Here is a 12,076-nt window from a genome sequence, read left to right as displayed (position 1 = left end):
ATTTGAGTTTGAATGCAATATCGAGCGATTTGTTAAAAAATGTCGCAGTTTCGCCCGAAAGGCGCAACACCAATTGCGATAGGAAATTAGCAGAGAGAGCTATACGAAGCAAGGACAGTAGTTTAATTGGCCGTATAATGTAGTAAACATTCCCTTACTGACTAAATAGACAAGCGCGGTGTCACGCGCGCACAGGCAAACATGAACACATCTCGCTCGATGATCGCGGAAACTGGCTGTGAAAACGCCTCTGTCGGTGATGTGAAAACGCCGGAGTGAGAAAGCGCGCCAGCAGCAGCGGGCAAATTGACCTTCGTGCTGTATCTCGCCTCGCTTCAACGCGAACTGAACGTCGAAAGCAGAGCGCATACTAAGCTACTGGCACTCGGCGCATGCACTTTGTCCCCCATCGCAGATGGAGGCCCGCGTGGCCTCGCACTTCGCCGGCATCGCAGATTGCATTCAATTTACTGCGCCCGAACGGTCGTGCTATAAGCAGCAGCCGACGGAGCAGAACAGACGCCGCCTTCCTTTTCGTCACCTCACCCCCGTGCCTCGCGCGCGCGAGAGACGACCGCGCCCTTCCGGACAGCCTTCCACCCTCGCGTGCGCTATATTAAGCTGCGATTGCCGGCACACCCTCGTACACTTTCACTCGCACACACAGCGTACGGCGCGTGGCGACAATTTTATCGCCATTGAACTTTATAAACCTCACGGCGACAGCGACGGCACAAATGCGGTTGGAGTGTCCATATCATTGCTCTCGCAATAAAATTAAGTGAAACACTGCATTTTTACGGTAAGTTTGATGGCGCATATCCCCAAAATGTGTCATTTTGTAAATTCATTCTGTGTGGATACAACTAGCAAACTCACCATCCAGAACTCCTGGAGTGCAATATTTGTTGGAAAGTAATTAAATACGAAGGTATTTGTCGAGTTTCTTTTCTTTATTATATGTTAGAATGTAGTTGGATTTCTTGTGCGAGTAATGAAAGGCCGCTCTCCGTAATCCAGGTGGCGGACTAGGGTCATGGTATCTGCAACAGGCGATTAAAAAATAATTCCGCAAAACAGGAAATTACCACACGGTATTTATAGATATAGTACGTTTGTGATGGTTGGCTCCATACGAGGTTCCCCCTGTAAAGAAGTTCGAGTAAAGTCAAGTTAAAACACCTGTATGTAAGGCCCTCGCGCTAGCAAGGGCATTGAGATGCATTGTTTAGAGGCGTAACAATCGATTGACAAAAAGTGCGCGCGCGCATCTTCAAGCTTAGGATACAGAATAATCCATAGAATATCCGCTTGCTCTGCACAGGTCCACCATGGTGGCTAAGGGATGCGTTCTTCATTTAAATCAGCAGCGCTTCGCTTGTCCTACTGCTACACTTCGTTTTGCTCAGCAAATATCCAAAGAAGGCGCTATCAAGTGAATCAGAACCGCTTGCACTAATGAGATACAAACGCGTTACACAATGCCATGGATGGTGTGTGAATTTTTTACTGATAGATGTGCAGTTAGGGACGGTACATCAGATAAGGTCAGCTGTCATTACAAAAGTATAAAGCCAACGTGGCAGTACCAGACTATGTTTTTTATTTGTTTTGTTTTCCGAAGGACTGTAATTTCAAAACAGATTACTGACAACGTGTTGTAAAAGCTATTTTTTTATTCTTCTTTGTCAATAATCAATGTCTCGCCGACAATTTATGTAGATTTATACTTAAAGGATATTTGAATGTACCGATACTTTGCTGTGCAGCTGCATTTCTTGCTGTGTTGTTTTGTTTGATACACAATGCTCATGCACGGTATCAGACAATTGGGCTCGGAAGACACGTAGCCTTCAGCTCTCTGCCTTAAAAGTCGCAGCTTATATCACTCGCAGCTTAAAAGCGACGCTTCAATTCAGAGTGCTACTGCTGCTTATTAGGTAAGAACTTTCATTGTCTTGATTCTAGATAAAACTTACTTCAAAATATTTACGTTCCATAGGGCTAGCGAAACATTGTTAGTCATGTACATGTGGGGGTGTTAGGCATGCTTCCTAGTGAAAGTGGCATGAAAGCACTTGGTAATATATTCCAATGGGCACATCTTAATGCTATCAAGACCTAATGCTTCTGAATGATTCGGTAATAAGTTGCAGTAGCTATCACTGTAAAATATATAGCCATCAGTAAACCTTCTAAAGGGCGATGCCAGACAGGGAGAAAGGTCGCTAATATATGGCACAAGTATTCCGCGGCAAGACACGAAGCCCATTGGAACACCCGAAGATATACTTGAATACAATAAGACGTGCCATCGTTGGATGCTATAGAATTGTATTTGCGATAGATACTCAGTAACTTAAGAAATACATTACAACGCGAAACTCTCTCGTCCTACTTTCCCGCGTTTCGAATGCCTGTCCGGCAGTTGGGTCGTCACCATTTTGCCGAAAGTGTTTGTAGATATATATAGAAAGGTTATTTTAAAGCCTCCGCGATGTGGAATATACAACTCTTGTACACTGACCATGTTTGCCCAACTCTATTTCGCGCAACAGAAAATATCTTCCTTCATAAAACCTGAACATTTGTTGTTGACTCACAGACATCGCTAAGACACCAATTATTTATGGAAATGGTGAAGGTATTTTGCCAGATTTTTTTGTTTACTTTATTTTCTCTAATTTAACCAGTCAGTATAAATCACTGGTATTCATCACCGCTCGATGCTCTAGAATTCGTATGTCCTGCTGTAACACAAGAGATACAGAATCCCAAAATGTTGCTTGATAAATGTCGCACTATTCCCTGTTTGCAACTGTCATAACAATTCTAAAGTGCCATTACTTTCTACAAGTATCATAGATCACATTCGTCTTAGTGACATGGCTGTGTATAAGTCTGACGCTGGATATATGCCCGATATGGCGTTCGCATGTCGGCGTAGCTTGTGAGCGACGATGTGCACAGAAATAAAAATTGCATGAAAAAGCTTTTGAGCGTTCTTGTCAATAAACAAACATTTCATGAGATTACATGTTGCATAGCATGAAATAAAAGAGCACTGTATGCATCACCGTTGAATGCAAAGCATTTGTTCACACGCTTCACATGGATTTAAACTTGTGCGGTTAATCTGCGTATATTATTTTTCTTTTAAGCTGCATGCTTTCATTTTAAACAAAAATGAAGCGCATTAATCAACACTGAATGCTGTATATAATATCAATAAATGAACAATTTTTATTACCAGTTTCTCTTTTGCTGAGCCTATTACATATGCAAACTCAGCCTGCTCAGTTGAGCAAAAGCTATTTAAGAACAGTGCTGATATATGTGTAGCATATTGCATAAAAGAACGAGACACTATGCAGATAAAAATTGCAAGGTCCATGACTTTCATGCGACAGAAATTAAGGCATTATTCCAGTCATTCATTCTCTACAAGATCGCATAGTGCACTGAAAATTATCGGTATGATGAGAGCTAACATACATTAAAAAGATAACGCGTCCTCAAGAATGCTGTTTAAAATGAACATTCAATTCAACACGTTTTTTTAAGAATGTTGAAGCACGGCAGCGGGTGGTCTATGTCTGTCCCTAGGTATTCAGTTTTCGCAGATTCTCCCATTATTAGGCATAACGAACGCAATTTCTGCTATGTCATCTATTATGCGCGTGTTCTTATAGGCCATGACGGAAGATTGCAAGGCTTGCGTTCATACTGCGTGGCCTATTTATACTTATGAAGTGCTTCTATCTATTTCGTTTACCTTGCTGTGTGGCTGGTTCTTGCGACTTTTTTACTTGATTTGAGAAGTAGTGTATAAAAAGTTGTCTATCTCCGATAAGGTTAGCTACTTCACGGGTTACTTGAAGTGCAAATATCAACGCCAGAATTGTATATATTGGCCAAGGATATTGTCCGCTGTTTTGTGACACACCTAGCTGCCATTAAATCTTTTCAATTTTGTCATAAGAAAAAGAGAAACAAGTCAAGTTAAAAAAATTGCATTGTCTCGGCCATTACCTACTGAACCAGAAATTCAACTCAGAATACATTTGGATGGCTGGGACCTTGTGAACTACTACTTCACATGTTCTTCTGTACACCTTTCTGTTCCAGTGTATAAACTTGAGGTTCCAGCTGCAGTATGCAGAGGAGAAAAGTTTTCGGGGCTCTCCTTTTTGCTGCTGTAATCACGAACAGAATGTGTGCAAACAAACGTCGCAGCCCACCTCCATACCTGAATATTAAAGCAGTAAGTTTCCTTGGTTTATACATAGACCTCGAAAAGGACACCAATACCGGACAAATTTATATGCAGAGACCTTGGGAAAATATGTAAGAAGGAGTTGCTGTTAATAGGCACGTTTAAGCATGCTCTTAGTATTAAATTGAAAATGCAAACTAGTAGCTAATATCAACCAACCAGATGGTGGCCAATTACAACATGAAAAGATCGATATTTTCCCGAAGCACTGAATTGCATATCCCGACAGCCTGTAATTGGCTGTTTAGAATGCTCTTGATCACTGCTTCGTTTCCCTTTTCAAAGTGTTCCTCTAGGCTAACTAATATAACGTGGTGTGTCATTGCTGAAGCGTAGTTTATCATTCATAGGCAGACTTGTGTTACTTCAGCTGTTCCTCACAAAAACTGTTCCTTCAGCTGTTCCTCGCGTAACTGGGAAGTCAGCGCGCTGTCCACAAGTCAGTATACATTCAGATAAATCATACTATAATTGACGCGGATTCGATTCCGTCCACCGCCGAAGAAACTTTAAAGGATTGATTTTGACATACAAGACTGGCATATACGCTGTGACCCAAGTTTCTGTAAAAAATTATTAAAACGTTGTATGTACCCCCTGCATGAGACAGTCAAACATATCCCGTGAGCAAAATCGTTTTAAAAGTGGTTAATGGATGTGCTGTACAAAACCATTGCCACATACAAGAATGGTTTAACTTAGGGCAAATGGTTCGTTTCGAATACGAGTTCCTCAGCACAGCAGCCAGTTGTTCTACCCAATAGACAAAGGACTATCAAGTGCTCATGGACTTCATGGACTAAGTTGTCGAGAAAATTGTTAGAGACGTAAAAACTTTCTGGCGGAACCCATCGTTAGCAGTCATCACGATGACTGCTAACGGTAATGCGTTTAGCATTGAATAAAACATTTGGAGGATGCTTAAGCTTTGCCATTATGAGTGGAACGCGACAACATCAAAAGATATCTGGCTGCTTCTCACGGTTCCCGGCAACTGCAGCTTATGTAACCGAAATGTTTACCGGGAAACACTGGCGGCGAACTGTATGCACGAAGGCGAGCTTTCTGGTAGAAACGCAGCCTCTTGCGTGTTGTTGTTTCGCGCTCTCTTCTGTTACTGATTGGCACTTTTAAAATAGCCGTATAGAAAATATGGCCGTATAGAAAAATGTTCAGGACGCTTAAGCTTCGCTTTTAAGAGTGGGACGCGACAGCATTCAAAGATCCCTGACTGCTTCTCACGCTTCCCGACAAATGCAGCTTATGCAACCAAAAACTGGCGGCGAACGCTATGCACGAAGGCTAGCTTTCTGGTACAAACGCGGCCTCTTGCGTGGGGCGACCCCGGAGGTAGTGTACAGCCGCACAAGAAAATCCATAATTTTCAGGTTTTCGTTCTTGTTTCCTACTTTAATAGTTCAGTCTGAGAAGATTTAATATAAAAGGCATACGCTGTGGGTGTTTCGTTTCATGCCATTTGTTTGTGGATTGCCATTCTCAAAATTCCGAGGAATAGCTTTGCCAAGAATGCAAAACAATGTTTGAGCAACTATAATGATAGAATGGTGTTCCAATACAACCCGCATATACCGGATGTCACATAAGAAGGCGCGGCATATACATGTACCTAAATATATTCGAGGGCCTGCGTGGTTGGGGATGATTTTCGCGGACGCCGGCGCTTCAAAATTATTTTTCTGCGTCTAGGAAACAGATAAATATGTCCTAAAGCTACAGTGCAAGCCACAATGCAGTACATGCGGTAGTTTCTCCGAAATGTGGTCACAACTGAGACACAGTTCGCAAAAACCATGTATCTCATGCTTGTTCTTGAACATTTATTTCTAGATCACATTCATAAATTTCTTTTGTACTGTAAAATAAGGAGCAGTGTGGCTGCGGCTATAAGAGGGAGAACGACGATGAGGAAGATAAACCTTGTTTCGGTGCCAGTTTGGCAGGGGTGGGATTGTTTGCCGATCGCTAGACAAGGCGTGCGTGTATGACCTACTTAAGTGCTCATCATTTGGATCATTGCAAGTAAGTGCCTTCATCCCTCCGCATCTTGCCTGTACCAAGGGAATAGTTCGTGGTGTGGACTCGAATTTAAGTCCGGCAGAGACCCTGGAAAAGCTCTCCGCGGTTGGGGCAATTTCTGTTTACCGGTGCAACAGACTAGTGGACAATGCACGTGTACCCACAGAAAAAGTAATTGCTACGTTTGCGGATACATCTTGCCCCACTGAGATAAAGGTCTGGCCTCTGATCTTCAGAGTGGATCCACTTGCCTCGCGCCCATTACAATGCCGCAATTGTTGGCGCTTCGGACATAGCATAGGTGGTTGTAAATCTAGCCTTCGCTGCTGTACATGCGGGGAGAGCCATTCCGCTAGTGACTGCTCGGCTCAATCGGAGACGTGTTGCCTTTGCGATGGAGCCCACAAGGCTGATTATTCTAACTGCCCTGCTAGAAATCAAGAAATTCAAATCCTGGAAGTTATGGACAAAAGGCGTTGCTCACGCCGAGATGCCATTGTGGCGGTAAAGGAAAGAGCTCATGGATATGCGAGTGTGACAGCACGACACCAGGCTGTCGTTGATGGAACCCTGTCAGAGGTAATCGCACAAGCAATTGAAAAGTGCAGTTATTACCGACTGCTACTGCTCAACCAATGCACTCTGAAATGAATGCTACTACACCTCACGCTCAGGAAGATGAGCTTATTGCAACATCTCACATAAAACAAGTTAGGCCTATTCCAGGTTCCTCAAGCAAAGACACTAGTAGCTCAGTCAATTCTCATTCACAGGATACCTCAAACATGGAAATTGATGTGAAAGCCCAGAAAAGGAGGTTTTCTCCACTGGAGAATACCACTTTACGCTCAATTAGTAAATCTAAGAAAATCCTCTCTGAACTCAACTCAAAATTCAATATTTTGGAGGAGGCAGTTGCCTCTGCGGTGCTCTCATCACCGGAAGGTAGATGAGGGTACTGCAGTGGAACTGCAGATCAATATTCGCTGCTTCTACCGATTTAAACGTTCTGTCTTATCAACTTTGTCCAGATATAATTCTACTGCAAGAAACTTGGTTATCTCCTGAAAAATTATTTGCTTACGTGATTTTAGATCGTTTCGCCTAGGTCGTCCGTCTAAAGGAGGGGGCTTGTTAATTATGGTATCAAACAAGTTTGGCCACAGGGCAAATATATCATTCCAGCTGATGTCTCCAGAATGTGAAATTTTAGCGGTAGAAATTACTCTCTCTGGCAGTAGGCCTTTCTCGGTGTCTAATGTATATTTTCCCTCGGTTGTTCAGGATACACGCCCACTAGATTTAGTTCTGGCAAAATGCGGTAAAGAAATTGTATTGGCTGGAGACTTCAACTCACATCATATATCCTGGGGAGTCAGATCAGACCAGTGTGGTAAGCGTCTGTGGGACTGGTCAACAAGTAATAATTTTCTATGTCAAAATTCGGGATCAGTTACATTTCTTCGCGGACAGTTTAGATCTGTGCTGGATCTTACATATTCGGGTCCAGGTCTTTCCATATCAGCATGGGAAACAGTGAATGCTGGGACAAATAGTGATCACGTTCCAATTAAGTTTGAAGTCATATTTATTTATTTATTTATTTATTTATTTATTTATTTATGGTACCCTCAAGACCGAGGTATTACAGAGGGGAGTGGGTAAAAAAAGAAAAAAAAACATACATAAGTAACTAACAAAGCAGCAAAAGTGGTTTAGTTAATACAGAAAAACTGATTAGTTAACAGTATCAAGGAGCGATGACGTCGGATATGGCCGAACGAAACTTTGAGTTGTCCTTGATTGCAACCACTGCGCCGGGAAGGTGGTTCCATTCTTGAGAGGTCCTGGGAATAAATGATTCTTGACAGATTCTGGTGTGGCAATGAATTATTCCAACCTTATGGGTATGGTCAATGCGAGAGGAAATGTAGGTAGGAGATGATATAAAATTATCGCGCAGGTAGGAATTATGGAAATATAGTTTATGAAATAAAGCAAGGCGAGAGCACTTACGTCGGGAGGAGAGTAGAGGAAGTAGCAAGGAATTTTTCATCGAAGTTACGCTTGAGGTGCGACTATAATTACAATTTACTACAAATGAAACGCGCAGCATTGTTTTGGATTAGTTCAAGTGATTGAATAAGGGTTTGAAGGTGAGGGTCCCAGATGGATGAGGCGTACTCCATTTTGCTCCTAATAAGCGTTTTGTATAAGATTAACTTCAATGACATAGGAGCAGAAGAAAAATTTCGGCGAATATAACCTAGCATGCGGTTAGTGTTGTTGATTACCTTATCGATGTGTAATGACCAGGAAAGTGTCGAGGTTATATGGACGCCTAGGTATTTATAGGATGTTACGGCTTCTAGGGGAGTATTATTAAGATAATAGTTCTGCGGAGGAATATTGCTACGAGTTACACGCATACATTTACATTTACTTACGTTAAGTTGCATTAACCATACGTCACACCAGTTAGAGATAGCGTTAATATCGTCTTGTAGGAACTTGTTATCAGAACTGTCCGAGATTTCACGGAGGATAACACAGTCATCTGCGAAAAGGTAAATGCTAGAAGAAATATCATTGGGTAAATCGTTAATGTAAATTAGGAAAAGAAGAGGGCCTAGAACTGATCCTTCCGGCACACCAGAGTCTACGGGGCTAAATGGGGATATATGGTTATTTGACGCAACGTACTGTGACCGATTAAGAAGAAAATGTTTGAGCCATGCAAACAGGTTAGGATCAAGATTAAGTTTGGTAAGTTTAAATAGAAGCAATCTATGACACACTTTGTCGAAGGCCTTGGCGAAGTCAAAGAAAACACAGTTAGCGAATGAACCTTTGTCAAGAATAAGATGAAGGCTGTGAGTAAAAGAAAGAAGTTGAGTTTCGCAAGACAAGTTTTTTCGAAAATCATGTTGTACTTTAGTGAAAAATGAATTATTGTCTGAGTGCTTTGCTAAATGCGAGTACAAAATATGCTCAAGAACCTTACAAGGAATGCTGGTGAGGGAAATGGGGCGGTAGTTGAGGGGCGAATTTTTGCTGCCGGACTTGTGAAGTGGGACCACCTTCCCGACCTTCCAATCTGCAGGGAGCTGATGGGTGTCTAGAGATTGCTGAAAAATTCTTGAAAGTAGAACAGATGAATAAACAACAGTATTTTTCAGAAATTTTGCGTTAATCAAATCAGCACCAGGACTTGATGACAACTTTAGACCTTTAATTACATTTTCGACCCCAAGAGGTTCAATGATTATAAAATCCATAGCTGGGTAACTGCAACACTCAAAAGTTGGAAGCACAGGATCAGTACATGCGACGAAGTTGTTACAAAATACAGAATTAAGTACACGGGGACATACATCATCGGGTACCGGTGAACCACTGGAATCGATCAGCGTGACCGCATTATCTTTTGAGGGGTTAATAACACGCCAAAACTTTTGGGGGTCATTCGCAAGAATTTTGGGCAATGTGTGTACGCGGAATGGCTGTTTGGCAAGTTTTAAAGCCTCTATGTAGGTATCGTTTGCCTCCTTATAAGCATCCCATTTCGAAGCCAGCGCACTTTTATTTGCTATTCGATACAGTCGTTTCTTCCGGTTGGAAAGCCTTTTTAACATGGAGTTGAACCAGGGCTTCTTAACATTACATGATATTTCACTTGATGGAATAAACTTATCGGTGAGCTCGTTTATTTTGTTTTTGGAAACGATCCAGTTCTCATCAACAGTGTGATCATCAAATTGGCTAAAAATATGTTCGCAGTCCGCCTTGGAGGCTCGAATCCACTCATTTGTGCAATACAATGGATTTAAAAAATGTTTGCAGACCACTTTCAAATCAACAATTGAAAATCATGCATTGAACACTGAGGATATTTGCTCAATCTTAGAGACTTCGCGCAAAAGATCAGAATTCCAGTTAAAAGCTAGCAAGAACACTACTTCTACGCGTTGGTGGAATGACGACTGCTCGCGGGATTACAAGCGACGGAAAGCTGCGTGGAAACAACTCATGCAGAACCAGTCTCCGAGAAACTGGAATAACTATAAATTTATGGCTGGAATGTTTAAAAGAACGGTATCTAAGGCAAAAGACGATTACAATGTTCGTCATTTTGAATTTCTTTCAAAGTCAAATAATAAGCATGCACTGTTTCGGTTTTTAAGATCACAAAAATTTATTCCGCGTCCCTTGAACTTGGAGTCAATAGTTTTAACCAAGAGTGATAAAGTAGAATCTCTAGAGGTAATTGCGAGAGGTTTGGAGGTTCGATTCTCGACCTGTTTTCCCTCCTCTCCTCAAAGACAGGGTACATTTGAAGATTTCGAAGAGATTTCTTTGTCGGAATTGTCGGAGGTCGTTTCATGTTTACCAGCTGCAGCCACAGGTCCTGATGGACTCGCTACTAAGATGCTTAAACTTCTATTTGACATCGCTCCTAACGTTCTGTGAGATACTGTAAATCACTCAATACAATATGCTTGGATCCCTCCTGTGTGGAGAATCGCGAAGGTGATTCCACTGCTTAAAGACCAAAACAAAGGGTATGTACTAGACTATATTCGGCCGATCCCTCTAACATCAAATTTGTAAAATTAATAGAAAGGTTATTATACACCCGCATGATTGAATTTGTGACAAGAGAATTATTGAGCCCCTGTCAAAATTGTCAAATTGGATTTAGGCCAGGGATGTCATTCTGGTGCGCACACGTCGACCTAGAAAGCAGAATTCAATTGGCTCGCTACCACAACCAATGTGCAGCTCTAGTTACATTAGACATTTCAAAATCATACGATAGTGTGGAATACCCTATTTTAACAGAAAGGATGCAGGAAATGAGACTACCTGATTACTTCGTAACGTGGACTGCTGAGTTCTTGCAGGGCAGGGAGTTTTACTGTGCGCAACGTGGAATTGCATCAGGAAAATTCAGACAAACACGCGCGGTTCCACAAGGCTCAATGTTATCTCCGCTTTTGTTTATTATCTTGCTAAGCTCCATTCCTTGTCATCAGAATATATGCACGTACGTTTACGCTGATGATATAGCGTTTTTTGCTTCGGCAAATGATATTCAGGCACTGTACGAGTACTTACAGGAATACTTATCTGAGTTGAAAGCTTGGCTGGATAGTATTCACTTGTCTCTTAATGTAAATAAGAGCGCTGTTCTTGTCTTTCCGGTACAAGACCCATTTACGATATCCCTTTCGTACCGCCATTCCACTATTCCACAACTGGAAAAAGTCAGATACCTAGGAATTGTTTATGATGGAAACCTTAACTTGTGTCTACATATTGAAAATATAACCTCAAAAGCTTCCCGTGCAATGGGGATATTGAAAAGGATTAGCAATAATCGATGGGCATGCGCAGAGACACACTTATAATGATTTACCGCATGTATATCCGGCCAATACTAGAGTTCGGCTGTGTGTTATTCTCTGGCTCCCCTGCTTATAAACTACGTCCACTACTTTTGCTGGAAAGACAAGCACTTCGTTTATGTCTGGGGCTGCCAAAGTTTGTAGCAAACGCCAGTGCTCTCTAAGGAACCACGACTTCCTTCCCTAGAAATGAGATTTAAAATACTCACTGTTCAAACATTCATAAGGCTCTATGAGTGACCAATAAGAAGATTCAGTCGATATTTATTGGTCAACCCGCTTTATTTTTTGGACTCCTGTGGCCTCAGTTTCACACACCAAAGGTGAATAAAACAGAATCGCTATTAAGTCCGTT

General features: G+C 41.8%; 2 protein-coding genes across 9 annotated transcripts in view; both read left to right on the top strand.

The window, feature by feature from the left end:
• The window catches only part of LOC125946889 (uncharacterized), a 790,862-nt gene that overhangs the window by 479,791 nt on the left and 298,995 nt on the right, over positions 1–12,076 (top strand). The window contains exon 2 of one of the 2 annotated variants that reach the window (XM_049671060.1): positions 1,874–1,940. The gene's annotated coding sequence lies outside the window, so the exon portion shown is untranslated. Of the gene's footprint in view, positions 1–1,770; positions 1,941–12,076 lie in introns of those variants that run through there. The other variant, XM_049671059.1, reaches the window with a different exon arrangement.
• LOC125946888 (uncharacterized) overlaps positions 1–12,076 on the top strand; it is a 985,317-nt gene that overhangs the window by 885,812 nt on the left and 87,429 nt on the right. The gene's annotated exons all lie outside the window — the stretch shown is intronic.

Source organism: Dermacentor silvarum, chromosome 7, assembly GCF_013339745.2.
Source record: "Dermacentor silvarum isolate Dsil-2018 chromosome 7, BIME_Dsil_1.4, whole genome shotgun sequence".
NCBI classification, from domain to species: Eukaryota; Metazoa; Arthropoda; class Arachnida; order Ixodida; family Ixodidae; genus Dermacentor; species Dermacentor silvarum.
Note: the sequence above shows the minus strand (reverse complement) of the source record. Positions and strands in the feature narration are given on the sequence as shown.